We start from the raw sequence: 19,664 nt of genomic DNA, 5'->3' as shown, positions 1-19,664 counted from the left end.
TGACAAATACATTGATGCCATCCAGAAACTTTTGATAATCTGACAAATAATAATCTGTCACCCAAAAATTCTCAAGAGAACTCTCTCCACCAAAAGAAAATAAATATGGTATTGACGATGTGTACTGCTTGTAGTTTCCAATGTTACTGGATTGCTTTCCTAGTACATCCAAATTCTAAGTATCGATTAGAAAATGTCCACAATTTCCCACTGTTAACACTCACGATGGCAATAGCAGAAAATTAATATATGGCCCAGCAGAAAATTCTGATATAAAACAGAGCTTCTTACAGTCTTAAAATTTCCTTTATCTTAAACTCAATTACCACAAAGGGGAAAGTGGTTATGCGATCTTGAGACCATTTTATATAAGATAACCTCCAAACAGTTTTGTGTGTGCAAATTGTTGAACTCTTTATTTAGTAGAGTTGGTGTTCTGTGTATAAAGTTAAATGAAAATGGATCTTAGTAGAGAATGGGACTGGGAATAGAGAGGGAGGCAGAAGAGGGGTGGGAGTGTGGGTACAGTGGGAAGAATCAGTATATTCCTTAAGTGTACTTACGAAATGCATGAAAGGTTTCATTGGGGGGGGGGGGGAAGCTTTGAAAAAAAAAAAAGATAACCTCCACTTTCAAATAAAAGCAAAAATTAAAGGAAAATGTGGCATGTGACAGATCCCTTATATAGGTAATAACCTTCCTATTACTGTTGAAAGACATACCTTAGCAGGCACATTGTAAAACACAATCCAGGGGGGCAGGTGCTGTGGCATAGCAGGTAAAGCCACTGCCTGCAGTGCCAGCATCCCACATGGGAAATGGTTCAAATCCTGGCTGCTCCACTTCCAATCCAGCTCTCTGCTATGGCCTGGGAAAGCAGCAGCAGATGGCCCAAGTCCTTGGGCCTCTGCACCCACGTGGGAGATCAGAAAGAAGCTCCTGGCTCCTGGCTTCGGATTGGCACAGCTCCAGCTGTTGAAGCCAACTGGGGAGTGAACCAGCGGATGAAAGACCTCTCCTCTCTCTCTCTGCCTCTCCTTTTTTGTGTAACTCTTTCAAGTAAATAAATAAATCTTTAACAACAAAAAAAACACACACACAATCCAGGATGGTACAGATCATTGGCCCTACTTTACAGATGCTGAAACTGCACTGAGAGTTCATATGATGTACCTAGAGACCAGGGAAGAAAGAAAAGCCTTTTTCATCCTTGCTGCTTTGTATTTCGAAAACGCCTGCTACATGATATAGTCTACGAAATAAAGTAATAGAAAAACAAATTCTAGCCAGACATTCTGGTAACAGAATGTATTCTTAACTAACCCCACTTCTCAAACCATGGTTTTAAAAACTTTGAAGGCTGCAATATTCCCAGGTCTCCTCACACAGGCAACAGTAAACAGCTCTGACTCTGAAGCAGTTAAAATGGTTTTAACAAAGCAGTAAACAGCATATAAAACTGAAAACCCACCACCTTCTAAAGCCTCCTATCAGTGAGAGCTTCTGCCTCACACCCTGAAAAGTTCTCTGTTCACTTTTAGAGAATAAAGAGTAAATGCATTTTTGCATCACACCAGTTATGAACAGAACTCCATGTCTCTAAAGATGCCTATTTGTCTACACAGTACCATACAAAGGATCCCCGCCGCCCACCTCAGGAGCTCCTTCCACTTGGTGAACTGTTAAACCTCTGCATCCATGCTAACTGTATTAGGTAACAAAGTGATAAACCCCCACCAACACCTCCCCTTGAAAAATCTCCCTTGAGGGGAAGGTCCCTACTGACTCTCAGTTGAGGAAAGATGCCTAGATGAACTCTCACACACTCCAACCCATGAACTTCCCTGAACTGCCTACCACCAGCCTCTGCCCCGACCATGACATCAGCCTCAATTCCTAAACAATCAACATGTGCCCAAGGATGACTTAACTGGCATCTCATGCAATAAAGTTCAATCTGGCCAAAACGCCTAAAATCTCACAACCTCTTATCTATGTAGAGTAACCATCAGGGGAGTTATATTGTCCCACAGGAAGGCATGCTCACTCACAACTCTCAGGCATAAAACGCCCCTTTCCCAGTTTTATCTTTACACCTCCTTCCTCTCTATTTATTTAATCTTCCAGATCATAAGCAATAGAACCCGGCAATCACCTCGGCTGCTTCTGTGGTTCATTTGTATCCAAGCAATTTTACCAGTACTCCCTCCCATACAGCTTCCACCCATACAGGCCTCCAGAAATCACTCCCAATTCTCCTACCCTTTATTTCTCTCTCTCTCTCCCACCCTCCTTCCCTGTCTCTTCCTATCTCTGTATAACTCTATTCAAATAAATAAATAATCTTTAAACAAATAAATTGTGTGACCCCAGACTGGATTCTGTATCACAATAAAGTCATTATTATGGACACTGGAACACGGAATAAAAGTGGAATTAACATACTATAGGGGCAGGCATTGTGGCACAGCAATTTAAGCCAATGCTTGAGATACACACAACTCACACCAGAGTACCTGGTTTGAGACCTAGCTACTCTGCACTTCTGACCCAGCTCCCTGCTAATGCGCTGGAGAGGTAGCAAGTGATAACCCAAGTATTCCCAACTTCTGGTTAGTTGTGGCACAGCCCCAGCGGCTGAGGGCATTTGTGGAGTGAATCAACAAATGCAGATCTCTCCCCTCCCCCATCTCTTTCTCTGTCATTGTGCCTTTCAGATGAAATTTTTTCCAAATATTTTATTAGCAAGTTTCCTAAATGTGACAGCTGTACTATGAATCCAAGAGAATACTCCTGTTCTTTAGAAATAAACACTGAATCATTAGGGGATACAGCACCACCACTTATAGGAACTATCTTGAATGGGTTTGGAAAATATGTGTATGTATATAAATGCTCATGTATATATATATATATATATATACACACACACACATACAAAATGCAATTCAATGTGGCAAAATATTAAACACTGACAAATCTGGGTAAGAAATATAAAGCAAGTTTTTTAAATTGCTTTTTGAACTTACCTTTTGGAAATATTTCAAAATAAGTTTGTTTTTAAAGTCCATCAAGGAGGTACAAAGGAAACATCAGAATGACGGCCATTTCATTCTCTTGAATACGGTAATGTTTCACCAGTGTAGGTATACCACATGTGTCAAAACTTATCGAACTGAACACCATAAAGTGCAGACTATACTTGGTAGTGATTACTTAATAAAGCTTTTTCGTCACATGAATATTCTGAAAGGTTTCAATATTTCTGGGCAGTCACACGAAATCTCAACAAACCTTGTCACCATGTAGTCCTCTTATCTCTTTGCTGAACTCTTCCCACTTGCCTCTTGTAATCCTAAAGAGCTTACTATGCTATCTCTATTTGTCTTCTGTTGTATGTGACTTCCTAGAAAAGAGATGTGTGGAACTTATACTCAAACAATGTAGACTCAAATCTCGGTTACGCCAACTCACATGCTCAGAGAGAAGCCAAGTGTCCTAACCTGTGGAATGGGGATATGGCCACCTACTCACAAGATGCAGGTGCAAACTGGCAGGGTGGTTGTTAAGATCAAGTTAATGGAAGAAGAACATATGGGGGTATTTTGTAAACTGAAGTAATACAAAATGCTGTTACATGTCATTACCTCCACATACCTAATGCCTTGTAGGCTCAACCTTCTCCCAAGTTGTCCCCCAAGTGCCTTCTCTGAAAATAAGACTCACCTCCCACTTGCAGGAACTCACACAAGACTACTAGAGATTGAGGCAACCAGTGGTCTAGAAGCTTATTCACAAGGGCAGCCTGTGAACAGGACACACTTAATGCAAAGAACACAACCTGTGTATGTCTAATCTTTATGAGCCAGCCCAAAGCCTTGCTCTTAAGATCAATACCTGAATTCAGTATTAATCAATAGAATACAATGATTAGACCACAATGGTTACGAAACATAATAGTCAGGACCGGCACTGTGGTGTAGCAGATAAGACTGCCACCTGTAGTGCTGGCATCCCATATGGGCGCCAGTTCAAGTCCTGGCTGGTCCACTTCTGATCCAGCTCTCTGCTATTGCCTGGGAGAACAGTAGAAGATGGCCCAAGTCCTTGGGCCCCTGCACCCACATGGGAAACCTGGAGGAGGCTTCTGGCTCCTGGCGTCGGATTGGCACAGCTCTGGCCGTTGCAGCCAACTGGGGAGTAAACCAGCAGATGGAAGACCTCTCTCTCTCTCTGCCTCTCCTTCTTTCTCTGTGTAACTCTTTCAAATAAATAAATAAATCTTTTTAAAAAACAACATAATAGTCATTACATGACAATGAATTTTGAACTGCCTAAGACATCACAACCTGCATAGCTAGATGAAGTGTACAAACATGGGGCCCACCCACCAGTGGCCATTCCTTTGCACAATTGATTGTGGGCCTAGGCTAAAACCTGGGAAGAGACCACACATGCAAGGTTTCCCTGTGGGACACTGGGTTCTGTAACAAGAAGCACAAATGAGAAGTTTCAGAGTGATTAAATATGTTGGTAGAGGTTGGTGCTGTGGTACAGTAGGTTAAGGGAACACCAGCAATGCGGCCATCCCATATCGGACTCCCAAGCTGTTCCTCTTAAGATCCAGCTATCTGCTAACGTGCCTGGGAAAGCAACAGAGGATGGCCCCAAGTGCTTGGGCCCTTGCCACTCACATGGATACCAGAATGGAGTTCCTGGTTTCTGGATTCTGCCTGGTCCAGAACTAACTGCTGTGGCCATTTGGGGAGTGAACCAACAGGGCTTTCTCTCCCTCTGCCTTTCAAAAAATAAATTTTGGGGGGGAGGGGATAATGTGTTACTGGAGGGAGTATAAATCACCCTGAAACCGTGAGGCCTACAATGCAGATGGGAACTGGAGGTCAGGCAGGCTCCAGCACACACCACACAGCTGAGTTTACGCTTTTTCTTGCTCAGCCCTCAAGCCCATCAACACACGACATGGTGAGAACATTTAAACATATCATTTAGTATTAAGTTATGAAATAACACCTACCACCTAAAAATATTCAATAATACCTTCTATCTTTCTATCTCAAAAAAAGTAAGGAAAAGCGGTCTGAAATGTAAATAGCGATACCAGGAACTCTAGTCTTCCCACAGTGCTAAGCATCTTGCTTTAGGACTTCAAGCACTGTTAATTTAAACAAGGGGACCTGAAACCCTGAGAATCTCTGATTATACCAAACACCCAGGTACAGTCTATACACATGTAAGCCAGGGGGAAATCTTTTATTTTTTACTTTTTTAAAAAAATGTATGGAATGGTTCACGAATTTGCGTGTCATCCTTGTGCAGGGGCCATGCTAATCTTCTCTGTATTGTGGGGAACCTTTTAAAACAATCTGAGACTGTTTTTTGTTTTCCACTTTATTCCTACTGCAGGGCAAAAATTGTCAACATTGGAAAAACCAGGAAAGGCTTGTCCTTTAATGGACTGGTCTGGCACTCAAGAAAAGAGCCCAAAACTCTCTATTTTCCCCTTTAAGTACTGTGAAGACTACATGCTTCGGCAGCACCACTCTGTTATTTGCTTTGTTAAATCTTTTCATTTCTCCAGTGGGAGGGAAGCTGCTTGAGGTACAACACCAAGATTCCCTCCGAACCTCTTCAATGCAATGTGGTTGGGAAGGAGAGCCAAGGGGTAATGCCCCCAGTGAGGCTTACTTAAGTGTGGGAGAATTTTGACTAAATTATGTTGTGGGAGTGGACAAGTAGAGTGAAGCCATTATGGTGAATTAAAAAAATAAAACAGATATAAAATAATTATTGCCAAAATCTTTGCCCTAGAGTTCTCATTCATGAGGGCCAAGAGAGGCCAAGCAGATGGTGGAACGGCAGTGCCATGAAGGAAAAGGGGTCCCTGCTGAAAGTTGTGTTCTCCCATTTTCCAGAGTAACCAAAGCAGGCCCAAGAACTGAAATGTTCCTTAAATGTGAATGGAACCTCCCCGCATATACCAAAATTAACTCAAAAGGATCAAAAACCTGATCAGAGCTAACGTTAAAATCTTAGAAGAAAACTGGCACAAGCAACAGAAGAGAAAATAAAGGAAGATAAATTGGACTTCATCCAAATTAAAAACTTTGTGCTTCAAAGGATACCAACCACCCATGTTTGAAGCAGCATTGCTCACTATATCCAAAAGAGGAAGCCATGCAAGGGTCCACCTATGGCTGAATGAATAAAATGTGGTTATACACATACAAAGGAATGTCACACGCCACAACATGGATAAACCTTGAGATGATGATGCCCAGGCAAATAAGCCAGTAAGAAAAGGACCAGTTCGTAGAAAGTATGTAGAGTAGTCAATTTCACGGGCACAGAGAATAAAAGAGGGTAGTCCAAGTGCAGGAGGGACAGAGAGTAGGGAGTTAGTCATTGTTTAATAGGAATAGTTTCAGATTTGCAAGATGAAAAGAGCCCTGGAGATAGATGGTGGCCATGGCTGCACAATAATGTAAATCTACTACTGTCCCTGATCCATACACTTACAAATAGTTAACGTGGAAGAAGACTAAAAAGACAACCCACAGAAAGGGAGGAACTATTCGCAAATCACATGTATAATAAGGAGGACTTACACCTAAAATATATAAAGAACTCCTAAAACTTAATAATAAAAAGACAGACCTAAAAAGAGGTCAAGGATCTGAGTAAGCATTCCCCCCTCCCCAAAGAAGATCTACAAATAGGAATAAGCACATGAAAAGATGCTCAGTATAATTAGTTATCAGAAAAAAGAGAAATAAAACCATAATCAGATACCCTTTCACAGCCTCTAGGATGCCTAAAACAAAAGACAGAAAATAACAAGTGTTACAGAAGAAAATAACAAGTGTTCACATCATTTATAGGAAATGTTCAGAATAGGCAAATTCGCAAACATAGAAAGCAGGTGAGTAGCTGCCCAGAGCTGGAGCATAAAGGGTAATGAGAAGTGGTGGGCAATGGGTATGGGTTTCTTCAGGGGCGACGAAAACATTCAAAAATTGATTGTGGTGATGACTGCAAAACTGTGAATACTAAAACCACTGAATTTTACTCTATAAATGGGTGAATTATATGGTGTGTGACTATCTCAGTAGCTTTGAAAATATGAATGGGGATGTCTTTGTCTATTCCATATCTAAACACACTTAGTCACAGTAACTTTTTGAATGGCAAAGGAAAGCATTTACAAGGCTTCTTATGATATATTATAGGAATTCTACTTTCCTCAAGACAGGTACCTGGCAAGAGAAGAGAAACAAATCCTATACATATTTTGTCAAGCACCTAGAGTCATTAAAAAAAGTTACAAAGCACTGTACCAAATAAGGCACTCATTATCAAAGCTGGAAACTTAATTACGAGAAGTTTCACGCCTACTCCCTTAATTAGCTATTTTACAATTGAAGTCTTGACAATAGCTCATGAACATCAAACTGTTAGCCCACATTACAGGTAAGTGACAGGAAATGAAGGATACTCCACATTCCACAGTTGTGTGATTTTACAGAAGAATTTAAGAAAGTTTTCCTTTTCCAATACACCACCCATAATGAAGTCCTTCTGGAGTTTTCCCAATCAGCATAGAGCTCTGCTTTGTATTGGAGTGATCTGCAACAGGACTTGGCATTTAACTGGCTCCTGTCTACAAGGCTATACACAAGCATATATAATTGTCTTGCTATATAGATAATAACAAAATCTCACTTAGACATTGACAAATGAATAGTCCTGCATTCAATACACTGAATACAAACCTAAGAAGCTGCAGGAAAAAAAAAAAAAAACACATTTGTAAGTCACTCTAAGTGTATTAACAAAAGCACCTTTGGTACCAATTTCTGAAACAAAAATCTTCTAGAAACTCGATGTCAATCTAGCATCACTCATTAAAATCTAAGTCTCTAAACACATATCATTTATTATTTTTAATCAAACATCCAACTTGTGGAACATCTGGAATTATTCTATCTGCCTTAGATGAGTATCAGACATCAGAAATGCTTCCAAAACAGGCTTTCAATCAATCCTTAAGGTCTAATTCCACATTAACAAACAAAAATACACACACACTGGTTCCAGGGCAAGCATCTGACACACCAGTTAAAACCACTTGGGATACCCACATCAAAGTGCCTGAGTTCACATTCCCACTCTACTTTCAATTCCAGCTTCCGGCTAATGCACACCCCCAGGAGGCAGCAAGTGATTGCTCCAGTAGTTGAATTCCTGCCTTCCACGTAAGAGAGCTTCAGGATAGCCCAGCCCTGAATTTTATCAGCATTACAGCAGTGAACAATGGATGGAAGATGGATCTCAGTTTGTCACTCTCTTTCCCTTTCTGTCTTTCAAATAAAAATAAAGTAAGGGGCTGGCGATGTGGAGCAGGTTAATCCTCCACCTATGGCGCCGGCATCCCATATGGGTGCCGGTTCTAGTCCCGGCTGCTCCTCTTCCCACTCAGCTCTCTGCTATGGCCTGGGAAAGCAGTAGAAGACGGCCCAAGTCCTTGGGCCCCTGTACCCTCGTGGGAGACCTGGAAGAAGCTCCTGGCTCCTGGCTCCGGATCAGCGCAGCTCTGGCGGTTGTGGCCATTTGAGGAGTATACCAGTGGACGGAAGACCACTCTCTCTGTCTCTCCCTCTCATTGTCTGTAACTCTACCTCTCAAATAAATAAATTTAAAAATCTTTTAAAAAATTAAAAAATTACAAATAAAAAGAGAAAAATGCTGGCTCCCATTCATTCTGATTCTTTAGTTTCAAGTAGGAAGAAAGGAGTGAATTCAAGATGATAAAATTTTTCTGTAAATTGCTTAAAATCTATCTGCAGCTTTACAGAGTCATTATATTATAAACTTTTAATATTTAGGAGGAACTTAAATGTTTCTAATAAAATTGTATTAACACAGAGGCCAAGTTTTAAATATTTATAGTTTAGTACTAAAATCCTTGGGATGAAAAGGAGACATACCTTGCTGAGGCAGTTCTAAAAGAAAAAAAATCTAGGGCTGGCACAGCGACACAGCGGGTAAAGCCACCACCTGCAGTGCCAGCAACCCATATGGGCACCGGTTCAAATCCAGGCTGCTCCACTTCCAATCCAGCTCTCTGCTATGGCCTGGGAAAGCAAAAGAAGATGGTCCAAGTCCTTGGGCTCCTGCACCCATGTGGGAGACCCAGAAGAAGCTCCTGGCTGCTGGCTTCGGATCAGCACAGCTCCAGCCATTGCAGCCATCTGGGCAGTGAACCAGTGAATAAAGAAGACCTCCCTCTCTCTCTGCCTCTGCCTCTGCCTCTCTGTAATTCTGCCTTTCAAATAAATAAATCTTTTTAAACAAAGAAAAAAATCCTGGTCAGTTCTGTTTTTACTCAACTTCATAATCTGCTTGTCACACATTCTTGAAATTTTTGCAGTCAGGTTTATAATCCTTGAACAACTATCCTGCTAAGACTATAATGAAAACATTTTCACAATTACAGCAGAGTATTTTTACACACAAAAATTTCAAAGATACCACATCTTGGCAATCCCCTAAACTAAAAATTATCAGTTCTAATCACTGACCTCTACAACTGAGCAGGCTGGTCCCTTCTGCAGGAAGAGCTTCTGTCAATCAGGCACACCCTCTTGGTAAGGGCGATGGCTTCAGCCATCCTTTACCCTTTGCTTAAAGGCTTACCCTGCCCACTCTCCGGAGCTTGACTATGGTCCTGACCATCAGGATGAACTGCACTCAAACTGCTGTCCCTCCCTGGGGACCGACCTCATTCATGTCACAGACCCACAGAAGAACATGTTTGCAGAAGAAGCAGACCAGTTCCTCCTCTGCCGCAACAGGCTACACAACCCTGGGCAAGGTCCTCTACCTCTCTCGATCTCCATTTCCTAGACTGTAAATTGGTGATGATAATGCTTACTTTCAAAGGTTGCTTTGGGGGGGAGGGGGGCGGTGCTGTGGTGCAGTGGGTTAACGCCCTGGCCTGAAGTGCTGGCATCCCATATGGGTGGCGGTTCGAGACCCAGCCTCCTCCTCCTCCGATCCAGCTCTCTGCTATGGCCTGGGAAAGCAGTAGAAGATGGCCCAAGTCTTTGGGCCCCCACACCCACATGACAGACCTGGAAGAAGCTCCTGGCTCCTGGCTTTGAATCAACTCAGCTCTGGCCACTGCGGTCATTTGGGGAGTGAGCCAGCAGAATGGAAGACCTCTTTCTCTTTGGCTCTACCTCTCTCTGTATCTCTTTCAAATAAATAAAATAATTCTAAAAAAAAAAAAACAAAAAAAACAAAGAATGAAATAATATGTACAGCAAGCCTTGACAGTACCTGGCCCAGTGTACACGCTGAATGCACGACAGTAATTATAAACAATATTTCTTAAACACTGACTACATGCCAGACATTATTCTTTAAGCATCTTTACACTCATGTTAACTCACACAGTTCTTAAACAACCTTCCATCATTTTACCCCAATCTGTAAGTGAGCAATAAAGATTAAGAACTTCACTCACAAGTGCAGCAAGTCTGGAGTCAAAATACGACTGATTCCCACTCAATACAGGCAGGGTGAGCAGCAGCTATTGATCCTGGTCCCCATTACCTACAAAGGTCCCCACAGAGATCTCACCCTTGGCCTTAGTCCTCCTATCCATCACATTTTAACCAATTCAAAAAATGTCAGCCTCTTATTTTCTGCCTTCTGCATATACTCTGTTCTATGCTAACAACAACTACCACCATTTATAAAACACTTCCTACATGCCAAACACTACTCTGGCATACATTTCATAGTTTGTTCATTTCTCACAATGATCTATGAGCTACTATACATTTTCATATGAGAAAAGTACAGCACAGTGATGCCAGTTGCCCAAGTGACAAAGTTGCTAAATTCTGAAGGTAGGGCCCCACCCAGGCAACATGACTAGCAAGACCCAAGCTCTTAACCACTCCTATATGCTGACTTCCAGAACAACTGTTAACTTTATGGGAAGAACAGCCAAATGCACGGTGCAGATAACCTATACTCTAGAATTTTGAAGAAGCTTTATGCTTTTCTGTAAATTACAGAATAACTTCAGATGAGATTGAAAGTTCGGATGCACCATACTTAGGTCATTTCCTTTCTAAGCTACAGTACACATTTTTACCACCAACAGACCACTCTTTGGCTAACAATGACACACCTAGCCACTTTCTATTTTTCATGTTAAAAGAATTCTTGAAATTCAGTTTTCTGTTGGCATAGTTCAATAGTAGATAACAGGAATACTGTAAAATATTCTTTCTTTTTCTGGATTCTATAATGTCAAGGATTGGTATAGTAAGGTTAATTTAGTACAATGACAATAGTGAATCAGATAATTTAAGGACCTACCAATTTAAAAGTTGCACCAGAAAAACATGTCAAGCCAGTTGAGAATGTCTAGCATCATCACCATTATGAAGAGTTAAAAAAGGAATGTTAAAAATAAGGTGATAAGGGGCCGGCACTGTAGCATAGCAGGTAAGCTGATGCCTACAGCGCCGGCATGTCATAGGGGCACTGGGTTCGAGTCCCGGCTGTTCCACTTCCAATCCAGCTCCCTAGTAGCACACCTTAGAAAGCTGCAGAAGATGGCCCAAGTGCTTGGGCCACCATACTCACCTGGGAGACCTAGATGAAGCTCCTGGATCCTGGCTTCAGTCTGGCCCAGCCTTGACCGCTGTGGCCATTTGGGGAGTGAACCAGTGGATGCAAGACTTCTCTCTGGGGGCCGGCGCCGCAGGCGCAGGTTAATCCTCCACCTGTGGCGCCAGCATCCCATATGGGCACCTGTTCTAGTCCCGGCTGCTCCTCTTCCAATCCAGCTCTCTGCTATGGCCTGGTAAAGCAGTGGAAGATGGCCCAAATATTTGGGCCCCTGCACCCATATGGGAGACTGGAAGAAGCACCTGGCTCCTGGCTTCAGATCAGATCAGCTCCAGCCATTGTGGCCATTTGGGGAGTGAACCAACAGACGGAAGACCTTTCTCTCTGTTTCTCCCTCTGTCTGTAATTCAACCTCTCAAATAAATAAATAAAATCTTAAAAAAAAAAAAAAGACTTCTCTCTCTCTGCCTTTGCCTCTCCGTCTCTGAAACTCCGCCTTTCAAATAAATAAATCTTTTAAAAATGATATAATATGAAAAAAATAAATTATTTTTACTTCTCCATCAAAAAACTGTCATGTCATTTGTTTTTTAATGTCTGTCTCATGCCTGTAACTACACTCTGGGACTTCCAGGACAGAGAAGTGAACAGAATTCCACGTGGAAGAGCCTGCAGTCTGAGGGGAGACAGGGCAAAAGCGAGAAACTAATTTGTGAGACCGTCCACTGGAGAACACACCCTGTTACAGGGAAGCAATGGAAGAGAGTCTGAACAATTGCAGAGGAACTCAAGATGAAATTGGTGGAGGAGGTGGCAAAAGAGACAGTCTAGGAGGATAGAGGAAGGATCCAAGGAGGAAAGCAGAAGCAGCTGTTTGGTACAGGTGTGAGGAAATAAAACAGCCAGGAAAACAGAGTGCTAGGCCCAACTACATACACCCCAAGGATCGAGGGTTTGAGTATTTGAGAAGGCAGCCAACCACATTAAGAAACACATGCACTCTTTACCATAGTGACAAGAAGAGACAAAATATGTTCACCCTAGGACATGGGGTGCATAAGAAACTTCCAGCAAAGGGGGCAGGCACTTGATGTAGCAGTTCAGTTGTCAGTTAAAGGGACCTTCATCCTATACTGGAGTGCCTGGGTTCAAGACACAGCTCCATTCGAGATTCCTGCTACCCAATGCACACCCTAGCAGGTAATGGCTCAGGTAGTTGGGTCCCTGCTACCCACAAAGGAGACCTGGATTGGGTTCCCTGCTCCTGGATATTTGGGGAGTGAACCAAGAAAATGGTCTATCTACCTATCTTTAAAATAAATTCTTTAAAACAAAAATTCCAGGGAAATTTTGAAATGGAAATAAGGTAAGTGGTGATGCGCTGAGACTGTAGGCACGAGGTTTAGAGAGAGCTCCACCCAGTTGAGGAGCTGGAAGATGCTTAGCTAAGATGATGGAAATGGAAGGGAAGGGAGGACCTGAGAGAAAGCAGCCAAAGACCATGGGCAGCTACTCTTTTTAAACTTCCTAATGTGTAAGAAATCTCCTATCAGAAGGTTCACTTCTGATTCTAAAGGAACCGCTGCCAATGCAAGACACCATCTGTGGCTGCCTCAGCAAATGCAAGTGAGGACTGCAAGTCCATCCACCTCTGTCACAGCACACACTGACCCCCAGTCCCACACACTCCTTGTCCTTGGTGAGCACCCAGGGCCTCCTGTTTTCCTGACTTAAAGAGAGGAGGCTGTAAAAGGTGGGATGGGGTAAATAACAAGAAGGGAAACATACTTTCTACTGCTGCATATTCAAAGACTCACTAGGAATTTCTAGGAATCAACAAAAGTTCAAACACTGAAAGAATTGTTTAAACCCACTTTTTTTTTTTTTTTTTTTGACAGGCAGAGTGGACAGTGTGAGAGAGAGACAGAGAGAAAGGTCTTCCTTTGCCGTTGGTTCACCCTCCAATGGCCACCGCACTGTGGCAGGCACACTGCGCTGATCCGAAGCCAGGAGCCAGGAGCTTCTCCTGGTCTCCCATGGGATGCAGGGCCCAAGGACTTGGGCCATCCTCCACTGCACTCCCGGGCCATAGCAGAGAGCTGGCCTGGAAGAGGGGCAAACGGGACAGAATCCGGCACCCCAACCGGACTAGAACCCGGTGTGCCGGTGCCGCAGGCAGAGGATTAGCCTAGTGAGCCGCGGCGCCAGCGTGAACGCATTTTCTAAAGCAGACTTTTCTGCTTTCTCTCTGCAGGGGCATGGAAGCTAGGGGAGGGAGGAGACAGCTCACTTACCTCAATAACCCCAGAGCAGTAGCTGGACAACAGAGACAGGTAAGAAGGTCCAACAAAGCCAGACGACAGCTCTGCCATCTCTACAGCAAGGTCACAAGCCTCCAGGCTGACAGAAGAGGAGGTCTCACCCTCTGACATACTAACCCTGCTTCGATCTCCCACGCAGCAGGGCCCTACATCATTCTTCTAGTTTAAGGTACAGTAAATAAAGACAGGAACTAAGTGCAGAATTCCCTCACTTGCTTGTTTCAACTGTTTGAAGTTACTGAGTAAATAACAAAGAAGATTTTAGTGCACAAAACAATAAAATTTCCCCGGAGCAGCATTACCCAACCTCAACACCTTTACCATTTGGAGCAGGATATTTCTTGGCTGCGGGAGGCAAGTCCTGTGCATTGAGGAGGTTCAGCAGCATCCTCGATCTAATCAGATGTCAGTAGCAAACCCTCCCCAAAGTTATGACAACCAAGAATGTTTCTGGAATTGCCAAACATCCCCTAGAGGGATGTGAGGAGCAGTTAAGGATCAATGGCCCTGTCTTTTGTAAGGATCAATGTAGAAATACTTAGAATTGTTTCTCTTTTCCCTTTTATCCAGAAAACCTCGGCAAACAAAATGACTGCTGGGGCGGGGATGAGGGTGGGCAGCACATGGTGCAGCAGTGAAGATGCTGCCCGAGACAACCACCCTTTGTTGGACTGCCTGAGTTCACGCCCCAGTTCCACCTGAACTTTCAACTTCCTGACAATGTGCACCTTGGGAGGCAACACTGAATTTTAGGATCCTGGCCTGGGCCTGGCCCAGCCCTTACTGTTGTGGGCATTTAAGGTGTGAACCAGAGAGTGGAAGATCACTCTGTCTTATCTCTGTTTCTCAGAAAAATAATTTTTTAAAGTAAAATGACAGAGGAGGTGGGGGGGTGAACAATAAGTTTTAGCTATGCGACAACCACAATCTCTTAATATCCACAATAGTCCCAGATAGCACTATTCTCATTTTTTCGGATAAGGAAACCCATGCAAAGATGTTAACTTGCCCAAGCATTAGCTCAACAATCTTGCACAGATTTAAGTTCTAAACACTATAGGATTTCTGGCCCAAGGAGCCTTTTCATGTAATTGAACATAAATTCACTATTTTTAATAAAGCAAATATTAATAACCCTCTACATAATCCTTATTAAATGACACAAATCTTACCCATTAGGAACCATTTGCCCAAGAGAAAACGAACGTGCTGCCACTTCTTAAACAACACAGGTAAGAGGAGTTCAAAGAATCGAAAGGGAGGATGACCGCTATTTGGAGATGAGGACCCAAGCCAAGCAAACTGACTGTGAACCACACCACACTCTCTATCCATTTTCCAAAGCAAAACCTGAAGGCTTTCTCAAGAAGGGGATTCCCCAGAAACAGCCCATGGGATGATGAGAAGGGGAAAAGGACAGCTCTGGCATCACACAGCGTAAGTCTCAGGTTCTCCAAACTGCAGGAGGGTGGACCAGGAAGGTCACTTAGCCTCCTGTGGCCTGTTTGCCACCTGGGCAATGGAGCTGGTACCACACACTAAACAGGACTGAACAGCAAAATGTTAGATGTGGGAAGAATTTCATACTGTCCTTCTCCCTTACATGGCTTACAGCCTTCCTGAAACTTAAGCTAACCCCAAGAATCCTCTTTTCTGTCCAAATGGGGCAATGTTTGTCACTTCTATTTCTATCCTACAGCATCAACAAGGACAAGTCCATGCCCTGTAAAAAGAAGTACTTTTCCTCTGTCTTCCAAGCAGTATGTGGAAGGAGTAACAAAAAATGGTGGGGCCCACTAGATCCCACACCCTCCCCAATCTGGAGAGGAAACCATGAGGCGACTTCTGTTTGCCACCATGAGCTATGACTGGGTCACTTGGTCAATTCCTCCTAACCACACATTAATCATCACCACAAATGGACCCAACGTTTTCTCCTTGGAGGACAAAAAAATCCACTAATCCAAAGACTCACTAAGTGAAAGTATTTTTCCATCTGTTGAGGAGTCTCGTTAGCTAGCTAGCCAAACTAGTTAAGATCCCATTCTTCACATTGTCAGCATATACATTAATTTTTTAGATTCTATGAAATAACTGATTATACATTGATTTTATTTTACCTTAGTATATCCAATTTAGTTTTCCTCCAAGATTCTAAAGATAATCACCATCTCTGATGAAGTACAGTGAAGTAGTTAAGCCAGAGATCTAGATTAAAATCCCCGACATCACTTACTGCTTGAAATTGGACAAATAACTTAGCCTTACTGTCTCAGATTCCACATCTACAAGTGAGGAAAGTAATAAAAACGTACCTTATATGTCATATGAGATTAAGTAATACATAAAAAGCACTTACAGAAGTACAGGGCATGGTAAGCACACAATAAATATTAGTTATTTCTTTATAGCTACTAAAACATAACTTTTCTTTTTTTTTTTTTTAAGATTTTATTTATTTATTTGAACGGTAGAGTTTCAGACAGTGAGAGACAGAGAGAAAGGTCTTCCATCCATTGGTTCGCCCCCCAAATGGCCGCTATGGCTGGAGCTGCGCTGATTCGAAGCCAGGAGCTTCTTCCAGGTCTCCTATGCAGGCGCAGAGGCCCAAGCACTTGGGTCATCCTCTACTGCCTGGGAAGGCCATAGCAGAGAGCTGGATGGGAAGTGGAGCAGCCGGGACATGAACTGGCACCCATATGGGATGCCAGCACAGCACACAGAGGATTAACCTACAGAGCCAGGGTGCCAGCCCCACAAAACATCACTGTTTTGTAAAACAAGAGAAATCCTGAAGATTTTTTTTTTTTTTTTGCATACACCTAAGAATTGCTGGGATGTGTAACAAGCACACCCAAACCCATTCTAAACATTGCACATTACCACCCTCAAAATGAAATGAAGGTACAGTGTACCCCTCAACCCCAGTCTGTCTGCCTCATCATTGCAAAGGCATCTCTTGCGGCTGTCGCCACACAGAACCTGGACATCTTATCCCCTTGGGAATCCAACATCGGCTCAGTCCTGTCTTGTTCCATAGCACATAAAGGACTCTCAAGTCTACTTGCCCACATTGCTCTCTCAAAGTTCAGCACTTGCTTGGCTCCAACATTCTCTCAAGGAGGAGACTGAAAAATCACAAACTGCATTTACACTTCAAAAACCTTAATGCTTCTGCTAAATGTGTGTTGATGAAAAGGAAAAATATAAAGAAAAAGTAATTTCCCATACTTAGTACAACCCACTCAAACATTTGGTGTATTTCTTCCTAGATGTAGTTATTCAGAGCCAGAGATACTTCATAAGATTAGAAGCCATTTAGACACAATTTTATATTTTGCTTTTTCATGCTGCTATGTATTTCTTTCATCCCATCAGAAGTTCTTCCAAAACATGAAAATTACGCAATATTCCCATTATGCCTTTATCAAACTTGCTATAGAATTAACTAGGAAAGTTAGGAAAGACAGGTCTAGTTAAGTGTTTTGATTTTTTCTTTGGTTCTGATCTCTTCTTAAAATACTCCATATAGTCATGAAACTCATAAATAAAAAATGAAAGCCCCAGACTCCCAGGTCCTTGACCTTTATGCTCCAGTATTTTGGCTAATGCTGAACTGTGCAATGCAACAGCATTACCCAGCTCCTTGCTCCGAGCACCTCAAGTACTCCCCAGAAGCATCATTAACCCCATTTCACAGATGAAGAGGCTGGTACGGCAGTGATGTGTCTTGTCTACATATGAACTATCTGTTTAGCAATCTAGAACTAGAATCTAAGACTCCTCTAATACCTACCGCAAACTTACAGATCTGGGCTGAGCCCATCAGGGCACTGTAAGAAGCAAATGGTAGAGGGAATTCTGACAGTTCGGAATTGACTCTAACATCAGTTCTGGAACACCCTGGTGATCTTCAGACAGTCTCTCAGGATGTGCTGGAAGACATACCTAACAGGTGCCTTTATGGACAAGGATCTCAAAGCTTGCTTTGTAGACACACTGGCACCACCTAAAATTACAGGTGCCAAAACTGACACAGGACAAAAATGAAACATCCCCAACAACCTGTGACTACGACAGCATCAAGCTGTCCTCTCACACCTCATCCCACCACACAGGGAGCCAAGTAAGCAAAGCTTCGTGTGGCCTAATGAGGAGTAGGGACTTTGCTGCTTCAAATAGAAATGAAAAAAGTTACTGGGAGTGAGGGGAAGATGAAGTGAAAGAATGAAAGCAGGACTGATTAGAAGCCAGAGAGAGCCACAGCCAAATCCAACAGGAGGTAGAAAAAAACCTCCAGAGTGGTTTACAGGAGCTGAGAGTCCTCAGTACGGGGGATCCCAGTTCCATAGGCCCTGGTTTGACTGGGCCAACACATAAAATGTCGATAGGCAGAATTACTCACCAAACACACACAGGGGCAGTATTCTCTCCCATCCCCACTGAGTTTAAAAAAAAAAAAAAAAAAACAAGCCACCTGGAGAATTTTAGCTCCTTTTACTAATCTAAGAGACTTCAGCCCAGATCTCCTAAGCTTTAGACCAGAACTTCAGAGAATGAAAGCAGCCAATCCCATCCTACCCAATGTTAGTAACTTTAGCACTCAACACAGATGTGGTGGGAAGGTGGCAGAATCTGTTAAACCAGCTTACTTGTTAAAACAGTTCAAGATTTACCACTGAAGGGCACAAATGCACTTTTAGTTCAACAAGAGCAGCTGATGACAATGTCTGCCTGGAATGTTGAAATGCCCATGAATAGTTTTGGTTTTTTAAAGATTTAGTTATTTGAAACGCAGAGAGAGAGAGAGAGAGAGAGAGAGAAAGAAAGAGAGAGAAACAGATTGCCCACTGCTTGGTTCATTCCCCCAAATGCATGTAACAGCCAGGACTGGGCCAAGCTGAAGCCAGGAGCCTGAAACTCCATCCAGTTCTCCCATGTGGGTGGCAGGAACCCAGGTACTTGAGCCATCATCTGCTGCCTAGCAGGAAAATGGATCAGGAGTAGAGGAGCCAGGACTCTCACTGGGATGCAGGCGTCCCAAGCAGCAGGTTAACCCACTTGCCCAACACCCACACCATGATCAGTTATCCTGCATGCAGGTACTCCCTCTTCCCAAAAGTTAGAGAACAGGATGGACTGGGTAGATACAGATTCAGTGGAACTTTAATTTTCTACATCTAGACGAACAGATACCAGAAAAGTGGTTTCCCTCTCATCCCCTGACCATTTCATGACTCCTATTTACCAGAACACACTGAAGTTAGTAAAAATAGTGTAAAACAAACACGTACAGATTTCTAGCTTAAAGACTAAAATACATAGCATAGTTTCCACTTAGCTCGCTCTCCTAAGTAATTCTCCTTGTGGATGTCCTCTTTATGAACCTTGCTTAACTGTGGCTTGTAGCTTATTAATGCCCAGTGTGATGCACATTACCACCATTCTCCAAACACTGGTTAGGGCATTCAGGCCTGGGGGCAGGTGTTTCAATAGTGGTTAAGACAATACAAGGGATGCCTTCATCCTGCAAGAGAGCGCCTGGGTTGGTCTTCTGGCTCCACTCCCAATTATAGCTTCCTGCTAATATGCACCCTGGGAAGCAATACATAGTTGGGGTCCCGCCACCGACATGGGAGAGCTGGGACAAGTTTCCAGCTCATAGTCTTCTTGGCC

At 43.0% G+C, this 19,664-nt stretch overlaps 1 protein-coding gene and 1 non-coding gene across 2 annotated transcripts in view; both read right to left on the bottom strand.

Annotated features, from left to right (window-relative positions):
• Positions 1-19,664, bottom strand: part of FOXO1 (forkhead box O1) — a 101,533-nt gene that overhangs the window by 65,223 nt on the left and 16,646 nt on the right. The gene's annotated exons all lie outside the window — the stretch shown is intronic.
• Positions 5,293-5,394, bottom strand: LOC133762631 (U6 spliceosomal RNA). Its single transcript, XR_009866303.1, has one exon. It is a non-coding gene; the product is annotated as a U6 spliceosomal RNA (small nuclear RNA).

Source organism: Lepus europaeus, chromosome 6 (genome assembly GCF_033115175.1).
Source record: "Lepus europaeus isolate LE1 chromosome 6, mLepTim1.pri, whole genome shotgun sequence".
NCBI classification, from domain to species: Eukaryota; Metazoa; Chordata; class Mammalia; order Lagomorpha; family Leporidae; genus Lepus; species Lepus europaeus.
Note: the sequence above shows the minus strand (reverse complement) of the source record. Positions and strands in the feature narration are given on the sequence as shown.